Source organism: Rattus norvegicus, chromosome 2, assembly GCF_036323735.1.
Source record: "Rattus norvegicus strain BN/NHsdMcwi chromosome 2, GRCr8, whole genome shotgun sequence".
NCBI lineage: Eukaryota > Metazoa > Chordata > Mammalia > Rodentia > Muridae > Rattus > Rattus norvegicus.
The window spans coordinates 78,328,374-78,348,246 of NC_086020.1; the positions used below are offsets into that span (position 1 = coordinate 78,328,374).

The 19,873-nt window shown below is 41.4% G+C and overlaps 1 pseudogene; it reads right to left on the reverse strand.

Moving 5' to 3' along the window:
* Positions 1-4,576: 4,576 nt before the first annotated feature.
* Positions 4,577-5,224, reverse strand: Rpl9-ps22 (ribosomal protein L9, pseudogene 22; annotated as a pseudogene).
* Between the last annotated feature and the right edge of the window lie 14,649 nt (positions 5,225-19,873).

Here is a 19,873-nt window from a genome sequence, read left to right on the forward strand (position 1 = left end):
TAAAATCAATTTTCAATTAAAAGTCATCAAAAAAGATAAGGAAGGACACTTCATATTCATCAAAGGAAAAATCCACCAAGATGAACTCTCAATCCTAAATATCTATGCCCCAAATACAAGGGCCTCTACATACATAAAAGAAACCTTACTAAAGCTCAAAACACACATTGCACCTCACACAATATTAGTGGGAGATTTCAACACCCCACTCTCATCAATGGACAGATCATGGAAACAGAAATTGAACAGAGATGTAGACAGACTAAGAGAAGTCATGAGCCAAATGGACTTAACGGATATTTATAGAACATTCTATCCTAAAGCAAAAGGATGTACCTTCTTCTCAGCTCCTCATGGTACTTTCTCCAAAATTGACCATATAATTGGTCAAAAAACGGGCCTCAACGGGTACAGAAAGATAGAAATAATCCCATGCGTGCTATCGGACCACCACGGCCTAAAACTGGTCTTCAATAACAATCAAGGAAGAATGCCCACATATACTTGGAAATTGAACAATGCTCTACTCAATGATAATCTGGTCAAGGAAGAAATAAAGAAAGAAATTAAAAACTTTTTAGAATTTAATGAAAATGAAGATACAACATACCCAAACTTATGGGACACAATGAAAGCTGTGCTAAGAGGAAAACTCATAGCGCTGAGTGCCTGCAGAAAGAAACAGGAAAGAGCATATGTCACCAGCTTGACAGCACACCTAAAAGCTCTAGAACAAAAAGAAGCACATACACCCAGGAGGAGTAGAAGGCAGGAAATAATCAAACTCAGAGCGGAAATCAACCAAGTAGAAACAAAAAGGACCATAGAAAGAATCAACAGAACCAAAAGTTGGTTCTTTGAGAAAATCAACAAGATAGATTAACCCTTAGCCAGACTAACGAGAGGACACAGAGAGTGCGTCCAAATTAACCAAATCAGAAATGAAAAGGGAGACATAACTACAGAATCAGAGGAAATTCAAAAAATCATCAGATCTTACTATAAAAACCTATATTCAACAAAACTTGAAAATCTTCAGGAAATGGATAATTTCCTAGACAGATACCAGGTATCGAAGTTAAATCAGGAACAGATAAACCAGTTAAACAACCCCATAACTCCTAAGGAAATAGAAGCAGTCATTAAAGGTCTCCCAACCAAAAAGAGCCCAGGTCCAGACAGGTTTAGTGCAGAATTCTACCAAACCTTCATAGAAGACCTCATACCAATATTATCCAAACTATTCCACAAAATTGAAACAGATTGATCACTACCTAATACCTTCTATGAAGCCACAATTACTCTTATACCTAAACCACACAAAGACACAACAAAGAAAGAGAACTTCAGACCAATTTCCCTTATGAATATCGATGCAAAAATACTCAACGAAATTCTGGCAAACCGAATCCAAGAGCACATAAATTTGAGCTAGACAAATGCAACTCATAAGGCCTATTAAATCCTTACATTAATCCAATGAGGTATTTCATACCATCATTTTCTTTCCTATTTTGCCCTTTTCTTTTTAAGATAAAGAACAGTTGAGGGCAGAAGTGTTAAAAATGTGCATGAGTGACAAGGGACTGAACCCAGATCCTCTGACCCTATAGCCTGCACTTCTATCTTTTGATATACTATATGTCCATTTATACATCTAAAGTGAATAAATAATACTTTCATAAGAGAACTTGTGCCAACAACGACTAACAGGAGAGGGTGATAACTTAAGGACAGCAGAGTCTTCACATAGCTGCACTTCCCCACATGTAGACATGAAACACCCCGAGGAAATGCAAAAGAGACATCGACGGAATCCCAGTGTCAGTTGGTGCCTTTCTTGTTGGGCAGATCTTAGGTGACCTTTCAGTCTTTAAACCCACACTATACAGAGGGAGAGTTCTGAGGAAACACAGGGAAGAGGCAGATCATAGAGAGTGAAGAACTTCAGGGGTGGAAGGAGCGAGGTTAGTAGCCTCTCACCCTCTTTCAATCACCAGAAAACTGAGAGCTAGGGATAGGGGAATGGCTGAGAGTATGTGACCAGGCAGGATGAAGAGGCACAGAAAGTCTGCATTTCTTTGAAGAGATGCTGCCACGTAAGATTGTGGAAATGTCAAGTTCTGTGGTATCCTGTACAGTTCTGATGAATGGCAATCAGTGTTCCCACTTCTAACTCTTGACTTTTAACTTCTAACACATTGGCCTGTGTCCTCTGTTCCTGAATGGTCCCTGTTCTCTTACTGCTGACTCAACACGCTCGCCATCATTTACAATGTGTTCTGGTGTCTCCTCGACATCTGGATGGCCTTGTCCAAGGTTGCATCATGATCCATGGCCAGGATTTGGACTCAAGCCCAGAATCTGACTTCTATGTCTCTGCTCTAGCCATTATTTGCTGACATTCCCTGTTAATTCTTCTTATCCACAAATTTGCAGGCTTCACAAGCTTAAAGTGAAATTAATTTCAATAATAGTTGGTGCCTTCATTCATTGTATTTTGGTTCAGTTGACCTCTGTGGGGGCTCAGGTGAGTCTCAGACACTGCTCAGTATGCCTGGCAGTATCATCCACAGTAAACCTGAAGTGGAGAGGTAAGTCTATCGGCTACATATTGTCCATGTTTCTTTTACTTTAGAGTTAATATCTCTGTCTCTAAATTCATCTGTTGATCTCTCGATCCCAAGTTTAATAAACACCAGAGGTGGGGTCTTCAGAAATAATTAGTGTATGAGTGCTATGACTTCTTGAATGGAATTGGTACATTTATAGGATGAGATAAGAAAGAGGAAGTTAAATCTTTCCGCCATGGGTATGAGAACAACAGGAAGGTGGCCATCTGTAAGACAGAAGAGGGTCCTTACCAGATCTGGCCATGTTGGCATCTGTATTGTAGACTTCTAACCTCTAAAAATATGTAAAACTAATACCAGTGATCTAAGTCACCCAGACTATGGCATATTTATTGTGTCAGACTGGGATGACTACAGGAAGCTGTCTGCATGGTTATGCAGACAGAACCTATGGTTATAATGCTTTCCCAAATTCTTTCTAGTGTCCAGATACATGAGCTATAGCACCAATGATGTTTTGTTTGAGACATTGCTTGCTATGTGGCCTCAAATTTGAAATCCCCTACCCCTAGGTATGTATTTCGGTACCTGTCTAAAAATAGCCTTGATGTTGTATTATTTTCATAGTACTGTGATAAAAGGCACCAGAAAAGTAACTTAAAGAAGGATTGATGTACTGGCTAGTTTTATGTCAACTTGAAACAATCACTGAAAATGGGGGACTCTCATCTGTGGAAATATAGGAAAACCTGTAGGACATTTTCTCAATTAGTAATGATGGGGGAGGGGCCAGCCCAGTGTGGTGGTGGTCCTCTGTTATATAAGAAAGCAGGCTGAGCAAGCCATGGGAAACAAGCAAGGAAGCAGCATCCTTCTATGGCCTTTGCCTCAGTACCAACCTCCAGGTTCCTGCCCTGCTTGAGTGCCTGACCTGTGATGTGGAAGCATAAGCTGAGTTGCTTTGGTCATGGTGTTTCCCCACAGCAATAGTAACCCTAGCTAAGACAAATTGGTATTGGGAAAGTGGAGTATTTCTGCGACAGGCCTGGCCATGTGTTTTGGGAGAGGGTTGTGGAAGACCTTTGGAACTTTGGACCAGAAAAGCCATTTAGTGTTAAGGTCTCAGCACAATGTCCTATAGGAGTTTGGAAGACAAGAATGTTGAGACAAATGTAGAGGCTGGAGACTTGCGAAGTTTCAGAGGGATGTTTAAAGATCAGTGCCATTTGTTATTTTAAATTAAGATTCTATGGCCATGGTCAGCTTGGGCTGAAGAATCAGCTGCAATTATCAAGGCACCAAAAGTAGTCAAGTGAAACTTTTGTGTGTGCTGCTTGATGCTGATCAACTGGAGCTGAGAAAGTAGCAGCAATTAAGTACCATGGTGGTGAAATCTGAGACGTACTTCCTGCGAGTCAGCACATAGAAGCTGTGTTTCAGAAATGGTCAAGGCTGTACTTTGCACTGGCAGCTGAACTTGGTAGGCCACCCAACTGGTGCTGGCTTTAAAGGCATAAAGGGCTCGTGGAAAGCAGCTGAAGTTTGTCACTGTGTGGCAGGGCAGGAGTACGAAGAGATCCCAGGAAAGGCCATTGGTGAAAGTATAGCCCAGCTGCCACAAGGGACCCCAGCACTTTTGGAGATGCCAGTGCCATAGGATGACTATGGAGAAGAGTAGCAGCAGTGGAATGGCGTTAGCTTGAGCCTGGAAGACAAGTTGTGTGTCCTGTAGAGGATAATGAAGTGACCCATACTTCTCGGAGAGCTCACAGAATCACAAGCAAATCCCAGACATTAGGTGTTGCATTATTTACACTGTTGGAGTTGGGTTTTTCTTGGTTTAGATGGTGACTGTGCCCTGGTTCTTCCCTTGAGGAGAAAATATTTAGCTTATTTTTGATCTTATAGGCTCCTACAGCTGAAATACTTGAAACCTTTTTATATAGATTTTTAAAAGGGATTGGGTATTTTAAAGAGATAACTTTTTTTCAATATAGAAGTCTTTTATTGTCCCCAAAGAGCCCAATAGTACTTGAGATCAGGATCTCGTTTCTGGAGCTAGGAAACTGAGATCTCATTCATAAATCTGCTGCATGGTTCCCTTCTCTGACACATAGAAGTCATCCAAAAACTTTCTGATATCCTTGTTTTTAACTGTGTGGCTTGCTGCATCAGAGCTTCTGAATTTGAATCCAGCTCAATATTATTTCCTTCAAGGATTAATTCATCCTTCTGGGCTTGAGAGACAGAACAAGCAATGCCTGTCCTCATTCGAACCCTGTGGACGTATTTTTCACCCAAGAAATTCAGATTTCAACCAAAGATCCATTCTCCTGAATAACGACATTGATAAAGAAGTGAGCATACACAGACCTCATCTTGTAATGGAAACCCAGTGTCACACCCTTGATCATGTTCTGAACATGACTGCAGATGGTTCTGACAGTGGCCAGTTCTTTTCTGTTACCCCACCACTTGTCAACACGGAGCCTTTTCTTTTTCTTTCCAAGAAGACTCAGCTCTACACTGATGTGATTGAAGTCCTTCCACAGAGTTTCCCTGGGGCCCTTCAGAGTGACTGTGCGCCCCTTCAGAGTGATGTCGAAGTTTTCTGGAACGTCAACAGTCTGATTGCTGAGAATGGTCTTCATTCTTGAAGTAGACTGGGCAAAGCAAAGAGATAACTTTTAATGCATTTAAATTTGTAAAGACTGTGCAACATAAAAAGTTACCTTATTTTTTTAAATTGTGACAATAGCAATATGCCTGCCATCTTGGGGATAAATGAGAAAGGAAAGGTTCTAATTGGAAAGTGATGCTTGTATGTCAAGTCGACAAGGAATCAGTTGCACTGGCTAGTTTTCGTCAACTTGACGCAGGCTAGAGTGGTTTTGATTCATCATTTGCAGGGCTACAATCTATCATGATGATAGCTGGTCTGGCTGTGGTGACAGGAAGATAAGACAGCTGCAGTCAGGAGGCAGAGAGATGAATGCTGGTGCTCAGCTGAGCTCCTCCATTTCACTTCTTATTTATTTGGTCCCATAGCCCAGGGGATGCTACTACCCACATTCATAGTAGGGTTTCTCTGGAATAACCCTACTTAGACATGCAGGATATATGTGACCTCCAAAGGAGTCATGACCTACAGGTCGAGGAAAGAGTATTGAGTGTGTAGGAAACTGATGTTGTAATGAAATATTTGCTTCCTAATCAAAGAGGTGCCCAGGAGGAGGACTGATAGATTTCACTGGAGATGATCATGGTGTATCCTAGCCTGGAGGTGAGGCACTAGTCACAGTGAAGCGGCAGGAGAGGAAGATTACATGTTAATACCATCATGGAAGTGGTAATCGGGTAATCCCTTTCCTGCGTTTTCCTTGCTTTATATCCATTCTTCCTGTTTGAGTTACTTGCAACTGAGTAACATCTCAACACACCTTTTGCCCCATTATCCTTGCAAACACATTTCCCTCAGAGTGAAGTCCAAAACAGAGACCTTCTCTTAAAACCATTCTAGGCAAAAACAAACAAACAAACAAACAAACAATCAAACAAAAACAAACAAACAAACAAACAAAAAACAAACAAACAAAAAAAACCATTCTAGGCACATTTATAGCCCCAGAATCCCATGCTATACCAAACAGAAGGAGGAACATGAGGTCTGCTGCATATGCAGGAACAGGCAAGTGTGTGTGTGTGTGTGTGTGTGTGTGTGTGTGTGTGTGTGTGTGTTATTTTCAGATATCCTTGGAGTATTGATAAGAGATATCAGTGTTTAGAGTGGCAGCAGCTGTGCGGAGCCATGTGTGGATCATAGAAGAGCCTTGGTAACGAATGGGGTATCACTATCTGGTAGGATGCCTGTCTGGGGATCAGATAAAGTCCTGAGTTTTATTGACATGGCCATAGCCATGCCAATGACCATGATACCTCAGAACCATAGAAATGGAGAAGCCTTCCCCAGGAGGTTCAGAGGGATGGACTCAAATCTGGTCCAAGAACAAGTCTTTATTAATGACTGACCATTGTATGCAGAAAGCATCAACCACAGAACAGCTTTCTCCTTCTTTCTTTTTTTTTTTTTTTTTTTTTTTTTTTTATTAACTTGAGTATTTCTTATATACATTTCGAGTGTTATTCCCTTTCCCGGTTTCCGGGCAAACATCCCCCTCCCCCCTCCCCTTCCTTATGGGTGTTCCCCTCCCAACCCTCCCCCCATTGCCGCCCTCCCCCCATAGACTAGTTCACTGGGGGTTCAGTCTTAGCAGGACCCAGGGCTTCCCCTTCCACTGGTGCTCTTACTAGGATATTCATTGCTACCTATGGGGTCACAGTCCAGGGTCAGTCCATGTATAGTATTTAGGTAGTGGCTTAGTCCCTGGAAGCTCTGGTTGCTTGGCATTGTTGTACTTTTGGGGTCTCGAGTCCCTTCAAGCTCTTCCAGTTCTTTCTCTGATTCCTTCAATAGGGGACCTATTCTCAGTTCAGTGGTTTGCTGCTGGCATTCGCCTCTGTATTTGCTGTATTCTGGCTGTGTCTCTCAGGAGCGATCTACATCCGGCTCCTGTCGATCTGCACTTCTTTGCTTCATCCATCTTGTCTAATTGGGTGGCTGTATATGTATGGGCCACATGTGGGGCAGGCTCTGAATGGGTGTTCCTTCAGTCTCTGTTTTAATCTTTGCCTCTCCCTTCCCTGCCAAGGGTATTCTTTTTCCTCATTTAAAGAAGGAGTGAAGCATTCACATTTTGATCATCCGTCTTGAGTTTCCTTTGTTCTAGGGATCTAGGGTAATTCAAGCATTTGGGCTAATAGCCACTTATCAATGAGTGCATACCATGTATGTCTTTCTGTGAGTGGGATGGCTCACTCAGGATGATATTTTCCAGGTCCAACCATTTGCCTACGAATTTCATAAAGTCATTGTTTTTCATAGCTGAGTAATATTCCATTGTGTAGATGTACCACATTTTCTGTATCCATTCCTCTGTTGAAGGGCATCTGGGTTCTTTCCATTTTCTGGCTATTATAAATAAGGCTGCGATGAACATAGTGGAGCACGTGTCTCTTTTATATGTTGAGGCATCTTTTGGGTATATGCCCAAGAGAGGTATAGCTGGATCCTCAGGCAGTTCAATGTCCAATTTTCTGAGGAACCTCCAGACTGATTTCCAGAATGGTTTTACCAGTCTGCAATCCCACCAACAATGGAGGAGTGTTCCTCTTTCTCCACATCCTCGCCAGCATCTGCTGTCACCTGAGTTTTTGATCTTAGCCAATCGCACTGGTGTGAGGTGAAATCTCAGGGTTGTTTTGATTTGCATTTCCCTTACGTCTAAAGATGTTGAACATTTCTTTAGGTGTTTCTCAGCCATTCGGCATTCCTCAGCTGTGAATTCTTTGTTTAGCTCTGAACCCCATTTTTAATAGGGTTATTTGTTTCCCTGCGGTCTAACTTCTTGAGTTCTTTGTATATTTTGGATATAAGGCCTCTATCTGTTGTAGGATTGGTAAAGATCTTTTCCCAATCTGTTGGTTGCCGTTTTGTCCTAACCACAGTGTCCTTTGCCTTACAGAAGCTTTGCAGTTTTATGAGATCCCATTTGTCGATTCTTGATCTTAGAGCGCAAGCCATTGGTGTTTTGTTCAGGAAATTTTTTCCAGTGCCCATGTGTTCCAGATGCTTCCCTAGTTTTTCTTCTATTAGTTTGAGTGTGTCTGGTTTGATGTGGAGGTCCTTGATCCACTTGGACTTAAGCTTTGTACAGGGTGATAAGCATGGATCGATCTGCATTCTTCTACATGTTGCCCTCCAGTTGAACCAGCACCATTTGCTGAAAATGCTATCTTTTTTCCATTGGATGGTTTTGGCTCCTTTGTCAAAAATCAAGTGACCATAGGTGTGTGGGTTCATTTCTGGGTCTTCAATTCTATTCCATTGGTCTATCTGTCTGTCTCTGTACCAATACCATGCAGTTTTTATCACTATTGCTCTGTAATACTGCTTGAGTGCAGGGATAGTGATTCCCCCTGAAGTCCTTTTATTGTTGAGGATAGCTTTAGCTATCCTGGGTTTTTTGTTATTCCAGATGAATTTGCAAATTGTTCTGTCTAACTCTTTGAAGAATTGGATTGGTATTTTGATGGGGATTGCATTGAATCTGTAGATTGCTTTTGGTAAAATGGCCATTTTTACTATATTAATCCTGCCAATCCATGAGCATGGGAGATCTTTCCATCTTCTGAGGTCTTCTTCAATTTCTTTCCTCAGTGTCTTGAAGTTCTTATTGTACAGATCTTTTACTTGCTTGGTTAAAGTCACACCGAGGTACTTTATATTATTTGGGTCTCTTATGAAGGGTGTCGTTTCCCTAATTTCTTTCTCGGCTTGTTTCTCTTTTGTATAGAGGAAGGCAACTGATTTATTTGAGTTAATTTTATACCCAGCCACTTTGCTGAAGTTGTTTATCAGCTTTAGTAGTTCTCTGGTGGAACTTTTGGGATCACTTAAATATACTATCATGTCATCTGCAAATAGTGATATTTTGACCTCTTCTTTTCCGTTCTGTATCCCTTTGATCTCCTTTTGTTGTCTGATTGCTCTGGCTAGAACTTCAAGAACTATATTGAATAAGTAGGGAGAGAGTGGGCAGCCTTGTCTAGTCCCTGATTTTAGTGGGATTGCTTCAAGTTTCTCTCCATTTAGTTTAATGTTAGCAACTGGTTTGCTGTATATGGCTTTTACTATGTTTAGGTATGGGCCTTGAATTCCTATTCTTTCCAGGACTTTTATCATGAAGGGGTGTTGAATTTTGTCAAATGCTTTCTCAGCATCTAATGAAATGATCATGTGGTTCTGTTCTTTCAGTTTGTTTATATAATGGATCACGTTGATGGTTTTCCGTATATTAAACCATCCCTGCATGCCTGGGATGAAGCCTACTTGATCATGGTGGATGATTGTTTTGATGTGCTCTTGAATTCGGTTTGCCAGAATTTTATTGAGTATTTTTGCGTCGATATTCATAAGGGAAATTGGTCTGAAGTTCTCTTTCTTTGTTGTGTCTTTGTGTGGTTTAGGTATAAGAGTAATTGTGGCTTCGTAGAAGGAATTCGGTAGGGCTCCATCTGTTTCAATTTTGTGGAATAGTTTGGATAATATTGGTATGAGGTCTTCTATGAAGGTTTGATAGAATTCTGCACTAAACCCGTCTGGGCCTGGGCTCTTTTTGGTTGGGAGACCTTTAATGACTGCTTCTATTTCCTTAGGAGTTATGGGGTTGTTTAACTGGTTTATCTGTTCCTGATTTAACTTCGATACCTGGTATCTGTCTAGGAAATTGTCCATTTCCTGAAGATTTTCAAATTTTGTTGAATATAGGTTTTTATAGTAAGATCTGATGATTTTTTGAATTTCCTCCGAATCTGTAGTTATGTCTCCCTTTTCATTTCTGATTTTGTTAATTTGGACACACTCTCTGTGTCCTCTCGTTAGTCTGGCTAAGGGTTTATCTATCTTGTTGATTTTCTCAAAGAACCAACTTTTGGTTCTGTTGATTCTTTCTATGGTCCTTTTTGTTTCTACTTGGTTGATTTCAGCTCTGAGTTTGATTATTTCCTGCCTTCTACTCCTCCTGGGTGTATTTGCTTCTTTTTGTTCTAGAGCTTTTAGGTGTGCTGTCAAGCTGCTGACATATGCTCTTTCCTGTTTCTTTCTGCAGGCACTCAGCACTATGAGTTTTCCTCTTAGCACAGCTTTCATTGTGTCCCATAAGTTTGAGTATGTTGTATCTTCATTTTCATTAAATTCTAAAAATTTTTAATTTCTTTCTTTATTTCTTCCTTGACCAGGTTATCATTGAGTAGAGCATTGTTCAATTTCCACGTATATGTGGGCATTCTTCCCTTATTGTTATTGAAGACCAGTTTTAGGCCGTGGTGGTCCGATAGCACGCATGGGATTATTTCTATCTTTCTGTACCTGTTGAGGCCCGTTTTTTGGCCAATTATATGGTCAATTTTGGAGAAAGTACCATGAGGAGCTGAGAAGAAGGTATATCCTTTTGCTTTAGGATAGAATGTTCTATAAATATCCGTTAAGTCCATTTGGCTCATGACTTCTCTTAGTCTGTCTACATCACTGTTTTATTTCTGTTTCCATGATCTGTCCATTGATGAGAGTGGGGTGTTGAAATCTCCCACTATTATTGTGTGAGGTGCAATGTGTGTTTTGAGCTTTAGTAAGGTTTCTTTTACGTATGTAGGTGCCCTTGTATTTGGGGCATAGATATTTAGGATTGAGAGTTCATCTTGGTTGATTTTTCCTTTGATGAATATGAAGTGTCCTTCCTTATTTTTTTTGATGACTTTTAGTTGGAAATTGATTTTATTTGATATTAGAATGGCTACTCCAGCTTGCTTCTTCTGACCATTTGCTTGGAAAGTTGTTTTCCAGCCTTTCACTCTGAGGTATTGTCTGTCTTTGTCTCTGAGGTGTGTTTCCTGTAGGCAGCAGAATGCAGGGTCCTCGTTGCGTATCCAGTTTGTTAATCTATGTCTTTTTATTGGGGAGTTGAGGCCATTGATATTGAGAGATATTAAGGAATAGTGATTATTGCTTCCCGTTATATTCATATTTGGATGTGAGGTTATGTTTATGTGCTTTCATTCTCTTTGTTTTGTTGCCAAGACGATTAGTTTCTTGCTTCTTCTAGGGTATAGCTTGCCTCCTTATGTTGGGCTTTACCATTTATTATCCTTTGTAGTGCTGGATTTGTAGAAAGATATTGTGTAAATTTGGTTTTGTCATGGAATATCTTGGTTTCTCCATCAATGTTAATTGAGAGTTTTGCTGGATACAGTAACCTGGGCTGGCATTTGTGTTCTCTTAGGGTCTGTATGACATCAGTTCAGGATCTTCTGGCCTTCATAGTTTCTGGCGAGAAGTCTGGTGTGATTCTGATAGGTCTCCCTTTATATGTTACTTTACCTTTTTCCGTTACTGCTTTTAATATTCTTTCTTTATTTTGTGCGTTTGGTGTTTTGACAATTATTTGACGGGAGTTGTTTCTTTTCTGGTCCAATCTATTTGGAGTTCTGTAGGCTTCTTGTATGTCTATGGGTATCTCTTTTTTTAGGTTAGGGAAGTTTTCTTCTATGATTTTGTTGAAGATATTTACTGGTCCTTTGAGCTGGGAGTCTTCACTCTCTTCTATACCTATTATCCTTAGGTTTGATCTTCTCATTGAGTCCTGGATTTCCTGTATGTTTTGGACCAGTAGCTTTTTCTGCTTTACATTATCTTTGACAGTTGAGTCAATGATTTCTATGGAATCTTCTGCTCCTGAGATTCTCTCTTCCATCTCTTGTATTCTGTTGGTGAAGCTTGTATCTACAGCTCCTTGTCTCTTCTTTTGGTTTTCTATATCCAGGGTTGTTTCCATGTGTTCTTTCTTGATTGCTTCTATTTCCGTTTTTAATTCCTTCAACTATTTGATTGTGTTTTCCTGGAATTCTTTCAGGGATTTTTGCGATTCCTCTCTGGAGGCTTTTACTTGTTTATTAATGTTTTCCTGTGCTTCCCTAAGTGTGTTCATGTCTCTCTTGAAGTCCTCCAGCATCATGATCAAATATGATTTTGAAACTAGATCTTGCTTTTCTGGTGTGTTTGGATATTCCATGTTTGTTTTGGTGGGAGAATTGGGCTCCGATGATGGCATGTAGTCTTGGTTTCTGTTGCTTGGGTTCCTGCGCTTGCCTCTCGCCATCAGATTATCTCTAGTGTTACTTTGTTCTGCTGTTTCTGACAGTGGCTAGACTGTCCTATAAGCCTGTGTGTCAGGAGTGCTGTAGACCTGTTTTCCTCTCTTTCAGTCAGTTATGGGTACAGAGTGTTCTGCTTTCGGGCGTGTAGTTTTTCCTCTCTACAGGTCTTCAGCTGTTCCTGTGGGCCTGTGTCTTGAGTTCACCAGGCAGCTTTCTTGCAGCAGAAAATTTGGTCTTACCTGTAGTCCCGAGGCTCAGGTTTGCTCGTGGGGTGCTGCCCAGGGGCTCTCTGCAGCGGCAGCAACCAGGAAGACCTGTGCCGCCCCTTCCGGGAGCTTCAGTGCACCAGGGTTCCAGATGGTCTTTGGCTTTTTCCTCTGGCGTCCGATGTGTGTGTGCAGGGAGCAGTCTCTTCTGGTTTCCCAGGCTTGTCCGCCTCTCTGAAGGTTTAGCTCTCCCTCCCACGGGATTTGGGTGCAGAGAACTGTTTATCCGGTCTGTTTCCTTCAGGGTCTGGCGGGGTCCTGCCGCTCCTGGGCCCTCCCCCACGGGAGCCCAGAGGCCTTATACAGTTTCCTCTTGGGCCAGGGATGTGGGCAGGGGTGAGCAGTGTTGGTGGTCTCTTCCGCTCTGCAGCCTCAGGAGTGCCCACCTGACCAGGCGGTTGGGTCTCTCTCTCACCGGGTCTGGGAGCAGAGAGCTCCTGCGGGCTGGGATCCGCGGGTGTGGGACTTCCGGTAAACACAGAACGTGCCCGGTCCTAGAGAAATTCTGCTTCCCTGTGTCCCAAGCTCACCAGGCAGCTTTCTTGCAGCAGAAAATTTGGTCTTACCTGTAGTCCGGAGGCTCAGGTTTGCTCGTGGGGTGCTGCCCAGGGGCTCTCTGCAGCGGCAGCAACCAGGAAGACCTGTGCCGCCCCTTCCGGGAGCTTCAGTGCACCAGGGTTCCAGATGGTCTTTGGCTTTTTCCTCTGGCGTCCGAGATGTGTGTGCAGGGAGCAGTCTCTTCTGGTTTCCCAGGCTTTTCCGCCTCTCTGAAGGTTTAACTCTCCCTCCCACGGGATTTGGGTGCAGAGAACTGTTTATCCGGTCTGTTTCCTTCCAGCTTTCTCCTTCTATATGGCCGCAACCTGAGGCTGCTTCACTGTAGAGACCTTCTAATAAGACTCACTAACTCCTCCTCCTTGCATAGTAGCATCAAAGTGAGCATGATCCATGCAAGCCCAACTTTTCTGTATGTGTGCCTGCCATTTAGTCCCATGTCACCCCAATCAGGTTTCCAGGACCAAACCATGCAGGACATGGAAACCGTGTGGGAGGAGGCCTGTCGGCCTTACTCAGGAACTGCAAGTACTTCTCTCAAAACCCTGCATTCATTTTGTGAACTGAGCATGAGAGGAACATTGAAAACAAACTAGATTTGCCTTTTCCAAGATACTGATGCCCACCCAGTTTTGGATTTTTGGTAAGGGAAGGAAGGCAGTCTCTTACTGGGTCAGGGAAGGGGAACTGCTATTCTAGAACTGTATGAGTAATAAGAGTTGTTCCATGTTATATTTAGGTCAATGGCCTTGAGAGGAACTTGCAATGTGACTTTGGAATTCCAAATAAGCAGAATTTCCTGAAATTTAGAAATCAGAAATCTAGAATGGAGGAAAAAGAGTATTCAAGCAGATGAAGCTTATTCTGGCTTTTGAAAAAGCTAGACTTGAATTGGACAGTCTGATCCAGATGGGTTAGGAGCAGAAGAGGGGTAATTACACTGTGAAGAGGTTTTAGCCAACTGCACTAGAAAGCAAGCCACTAAGGCAGGCTTTTCTTTTTTTCCCCATCTTTATTAAATTGGGTGTTTCTTATTTACATTTCAAATGTTATTCCCTTTCCCGGTTTCCAGGCCAACATCCCCCTAACTCCTCCCACTTCACTTCTATATTGGTGTTCCCCTCCCCATACTCCCCCAACTACCGCCCTCCCCCAAACAATCCTGTACACTGGGGGTCCAGCCTTGGCAGGACCAAGGGCTTCCCCTTCCACTGGTGTCCTTACTAGGCTATTTATTGCTACCTATGAGGTTGGAGCCCAGGGTCAGTCCATGTATAGTCTTTGGGTAGTGGCTTAGCCCCTGGAAGCTCTGGTTGGTGGGCACTGTTGTTCATATGGGGGTCCTGTTCTCAGTTCAATGGTTTGCTGCTGGCATTCGCCTATGTATTTGCCGTATTCTGGCTGTGTCTCTCAGAAGAGATCTACATCCAGTTCCTGTCAGCCTGCACTTCTTTGCTTCATCCATCTTGTCTATTTGGGTGGCTGTATATGGATGGGCCACATGTGGGGCAGGCTCTGAATGGGTGTTCCTTCTGTGTCTGTTTTAACCTTTGCCTCTCTATTCCCTGCCAAGGGTATTCTTGTTCCCCTTCTAGAGAAGGAGTGAAGCATTCACATTTTGATCATCCATCTTGAGTTTCATGTGTTCTGTGCATCTAGGATAATTCAAGCATTTGGGCTAATATCCACTTATCAATAAGTGCATACCATGTGTGTTTTTCTGAGATTGGGTTACCTCACTCAGGATGATATTTTCTAGTTCCATCCATTTGCCTATGAATTTCATAAAGTCATTGTTTTTGATAGCTGAGTAGTATTCCATTGTATAGATGTAGCACATTTTCTGTATCCATTCCTCTGTTGAAGGGCATCTGGGTTCTCTCCAGCTTCTGGCTGTTATAAATAAGGCTGCTATGAACACAGTGGAGCATGTGTCTTTGTTATATGTTGGGGCAGCTTTTGGGTATATGCCCAAGAGAGGTATAGCTGGGTCCTCAGGCAGTTCAATGTCCAATTTTCTGAGGAACCTCCAGACTGATTTCCAGAATGGTTGTACCAGTTTGCAATCCCACCAACAATGGAGGAGTGTTCCTCTTTCTCCACGTCCTCTCCAGCATTTGAGTCACCTGAGTTTTTGATCTTAGCCATTCTCACTGGTGTGAGGTGGAATCTCAGGGTTGTTTTGATTTGCATTTCCCTTATGACTAAAGATGTTGAACATTTCTTTAGGTGTTTCTCAGCCATTCGGCATTCCTCAGCTGTGAATTCTTTGTTTAGCTCTGAACCCCATTTTTAATAGGGTTATTTGTCTCCCTGCGGTCTAACTTCTTGAGTTCTTTGTATATTTTGGATATGAGGCCTCTATCTGTTGTAGGATTGGTAAAGATCTTTTCCCAATCTGTTGGTTGCCGTTTTGTCCTAACCACAGTGTCCTTTGCCTACAGAAGCTTTGCAATTTTATGAGATCCCATTTGTCGATTCTTGATCTTAGAGCATAAGCCATGGTGTTTTGTTCAGGAAATTTTCTTCAGTGCCCATGTGTTAGAGATGCTTCCCCACTTTTTCTTCTATTAGTTTTTGTGTATCTGGTTTGATGTGGAGGTCCTTGATCCACTTGGACTTAAGCTTTGTACAGGGTGATAAGCATGGATCGATCTGCATTCTTCTACATGTTGCCCTCCAGTTGAACCAGCACCATTTGCTGAAAATGCTATCTTTTTTCCATTGGATGGTTTTGGCTCCTTTGTCAAAAATCATGTGACGATAGGTGTGTGGGTTCATTTCTGGGTTTTCAATTCTATTCCATTGGTCTATCTGTCTGTCTCTGTACCAATACCATACAGTTTTTATCACTATTGCTCTGTAATACTGCTTGAGTTCAGGAATAGTGATTCCCCCGGAAGTCCTTTTATTGTTGAGGATAGTTTTAGCTATCCTGGGTTTTTTGTTATTCCAGATGAATTTGCAAATTATTCTGTCTAACTCTATAGAGAATTGAATTGGAATTTTGATGGGGATTTCACTGAATATGTAGATTGCTCTTGGTAAAACGGCCATTTTTACTGTATTAATCCTGCCAATCCATGAGCTTTGGAGATCTTTCAATCTTCTGAGATCTTCTTCAATTTCTTTCTTCAGAGGCTTGAAGTTCTTATACAGATCATTTACTTGCTGTGTTAACGTCACACTGAGGTGTTTTATATTATTTGGGATTATTATGAATGGTGTCGTTTCCCTAATTTCTTTCTCAGCTTGTTTCTCTTTTGTGTAGAGGACGGCTGCTGATTTATTTGAGTTAATTTTAAACCCAGCCACTTTGCTGAAGGTGTTTATCAGGTATGGTAGTTCTCTGTTGGAACTTTTGGGATCACTTAAATATACTATCATATCATCTGCAAATAGTGATATTTGGACTTCTTTTCCAATCTTCTTTTCCCTTTGATCTCCTTTTTGTTGCCTGACTGCTTTGGCTAGGACTTGGAGAACTATATTGAATGAGTAGGGAGAGAATGGGCAGCCTTGTCTAGTCCCTGATTTTAGTGGGATTGCTTCAAGTTTCTCTCCATTTAGTTTAATGTTAGCTACTTGTTTGCTGTATATGGGTTTTACTATGTTGAGGTATGGGCCTTGAATTCCTGTTCTTTCCAGGACTTTTATCATAAAGGTGTGTTGAATTTTGTCAAATGTTTTTTCAGCATCTAATGAAATGATCATGTGGTTTTCATCTTTCAGTTTGTTTATATAGTGGATTATGCTGATGGTTTTCTGTATATTAAACCATCCCTGCATACCTGGGATGAAGCCTACTTGATTATGATGGATGATTATTTTGATGTGTTCTTGGATTCGGTTTGCAAGAATTTTGTTGAGTATGTTTGCGTCGATATTCATAAGGGAAATTGTTCTGAAGTTCTTTTTCTTTGTTGGGTCTTTGTGTGGTTTAGGTATAAGAGTAATTGTGGCTTCATAGAAGGAATTTGGTAGTGCACCATCTGTTTCAATTTTGTGGAATAGTTTGGATAATATTGGTATGAGGTCTTCTATGAAGATCTGATAGAATTCTGCACTGAACCCATCTGAACCTGGGCTCTTTTTGGTTGGGAGACTTTTAATTACTGCTTCTATTTCTTTAGGAGTTATGGGGTTGTTTAAATGATTTATCTGTTCCTGATTTAACTTTGGTATCTGGTATCTGTCTAGGACATTGTCCATTTCCTCCAGATTTTCACATTTTGTTGAATATAGGCTTTTGTAATAGGATCTGATGATTTTTTGAACTTCGTTTGATTCTGTTGTTATGTCTCCCTTTTAATTTTTGATTTTGTTAATTTGGACATACTCTCTGTGTCCTCTGGTTATTCTGGCTAAGGGTTTATATATCTTGTTGATTTTCTCAAAGAACCAGCTTTTGGTTCTGTTGATTCTTTGTATAGTCCTTTTTGTTTCTACTTGGTTTATTTCAGCTCTGAGTTTGATTGTATCCTGTCTTCTACTCCTCCTGGGTGTATTTGCTTCTTTTCGTTCTATAGCTTTTAGGTGTGCTGTCAAGCTGCTGATATATGCTCTTTCCTGTTTCTGCAGGCACTTAGAGATATGTGTTTTCCTCTTAGCATAGCTTTCATTGTGTCCCATATGTTTGGGTAAGTTTTACCTTCATTTTCATTAATTCCTAAGAAGTCTTTAATTTCTTTCTTTCTTTCTTCCTTGACCAGGTTATCATTGAGTAGAGCATTGTTCAACTTCCATGTATATGTGGGCTTTCTTTCTTTATTGTTATTGAAGACCAGTTTTAGGCCGTGGTGGTTTGATAGGACACATGGGATTATTTCTATCTTTCTGTATCTGCTGAGACCTTTTTTGTACCTAATTATAAGGTCAATTTTGGAGAAAGTACCATGAGGTGGTGAGACGAAGGTATATCCTTTTGTTATTGAATAGCATGTTCTATAATTATCTGTTTAGTCCATGTGGTTCATAACTTCTGTTAGTGTGTCTATGTCTCTGTTTAATTTCTGTTTCCATGACCTGTTCATTGATGAGAGTGGGGTGTTGAAATCTCCTACTATTATTGTGTGAGGTGCAATGTGTACTTTGAGCTTTAGTAAGGTTTCTTTTATGTATGTAGGTGTCCTTGCATTTGGAGCAGATATTTAGGATTGAGAGTTCATCTTGGTGGATTTTTCCTTTGATGAATATGAAGTGTCCTTCCTTATCTTTTTTGATGACTTTTAGTTGAAAATTGATTTTATTTGATACTAGAATGGTTACTCCAGCTTGCTTCTTCAGACCATTTGCTTGGAATGTTTTTTCCAGCCATTTACTCTGAAATAGTGTCTGTCTTTGTCTCTGAGATGTGTTTCCTGTAGGCAGCAGAATGCAGGGTCCTCATTGCGTATCCAGTTTGTTAATCTATGTCTCTTTATTGGGGAGTTGATGTTGAGAGATATTAAGGAATTGTGATTATTGTTTCCTTTTATATTCATATGTGGATGTGAGATTATGTTTGTGTGCTTTTCTTCTCATTGTTTTGTTGCCAAGACGATTAGTTTCTTGCTTTTTCTAGGGTGTAGCTTGATTCCTTATGTTGGGCTTTACCATTTATTATCCTTTGTAGCACTGGATTTGTAGAAAGATATTGTGTAAATTTGGTTTTGTCATGGAATATCTTGGTTTCTCCATCTATGTTAATTGCGAGTTTTGCTGGATACAGTAACCTGACTGACATTTGTGTCCTCTTAGGGTTTGTATGACATCTTTCCAGGATCTTCTGGCTTTCATAGTCTCTGCTGACAAGTCTGGTGTAATTCTGATAGGTCTGCCTTCAAATGTTACTTGACCTTTTTCCCTTACTGCTTTTCTTTGTGATTTCTATTTCCATTTCCATTTCCTTCACCTGGTTGATTGTGTTTTCCTGTAGTTCTTTCAGGAATTTTTGTGTTTCCTCTCTAAGGGCTTCTACTTTTTTTACTTGTGTTTTCCTGCATTTCTCTAAGGGAGTTCTTTATATCTTTCTTAAACTCCTCCATCATCGTGATCAAATGTGATTTTAAATCTATATCTTGTTCTTCTGGTGTGTTTCGATATGCAGTGTTTGCTTTGGTGGGAGAATTGGGCTCTGATGATTCCAAGTATTCTTGGTTTCTGTTGCTTGGGTTCTTGCCTTTGCCTCTTGCCATCAGGTTGTCTCTGGTGTTAGCTTCTCTTGCTATTTCTGACTGTGGCTTGACAGTCCTATAGGCCTGTGTGTTAGGAGTGCTGTAGACCTGTTTTCCTGTTTTCTTTCAGCCAGTTATGGGAACAGAGCGTTCTGCTCTTAGTCGTGTAGTTGTTCCTGTCCTCTGACTTTCAGCTGTTCCTGTGGGCCTGTGTCCTGAGTCCACCAGGGAGGTCACTTGGAGCAGAAAAGTTCGTCTTATCTCTGGTCTCTGGCCTGAAGTCACTCCTCAGGGCTGGGTTTCAGCTCTCCGTGAGGACAGCAACTAGACGGGCCTATTCCTCCTTCTCCTGTGTCCCTGAGCACAGGGGGCCCAGATCGTGCTAGGCATCTTCCTCTAGGGTCGGTAATGGGGGCAGAGAGTAGTCTCCTCTTGTATCCCAGGTGTGTCTGCCCCTCTGAATGCCTAACTCTCCCTCCCACGGGATTTGGGTGCAGGGAGCTGTTTGACCTGGTTCTTTCAAATCTGGGAGCAGTCTGGACTTCAGGGCTCC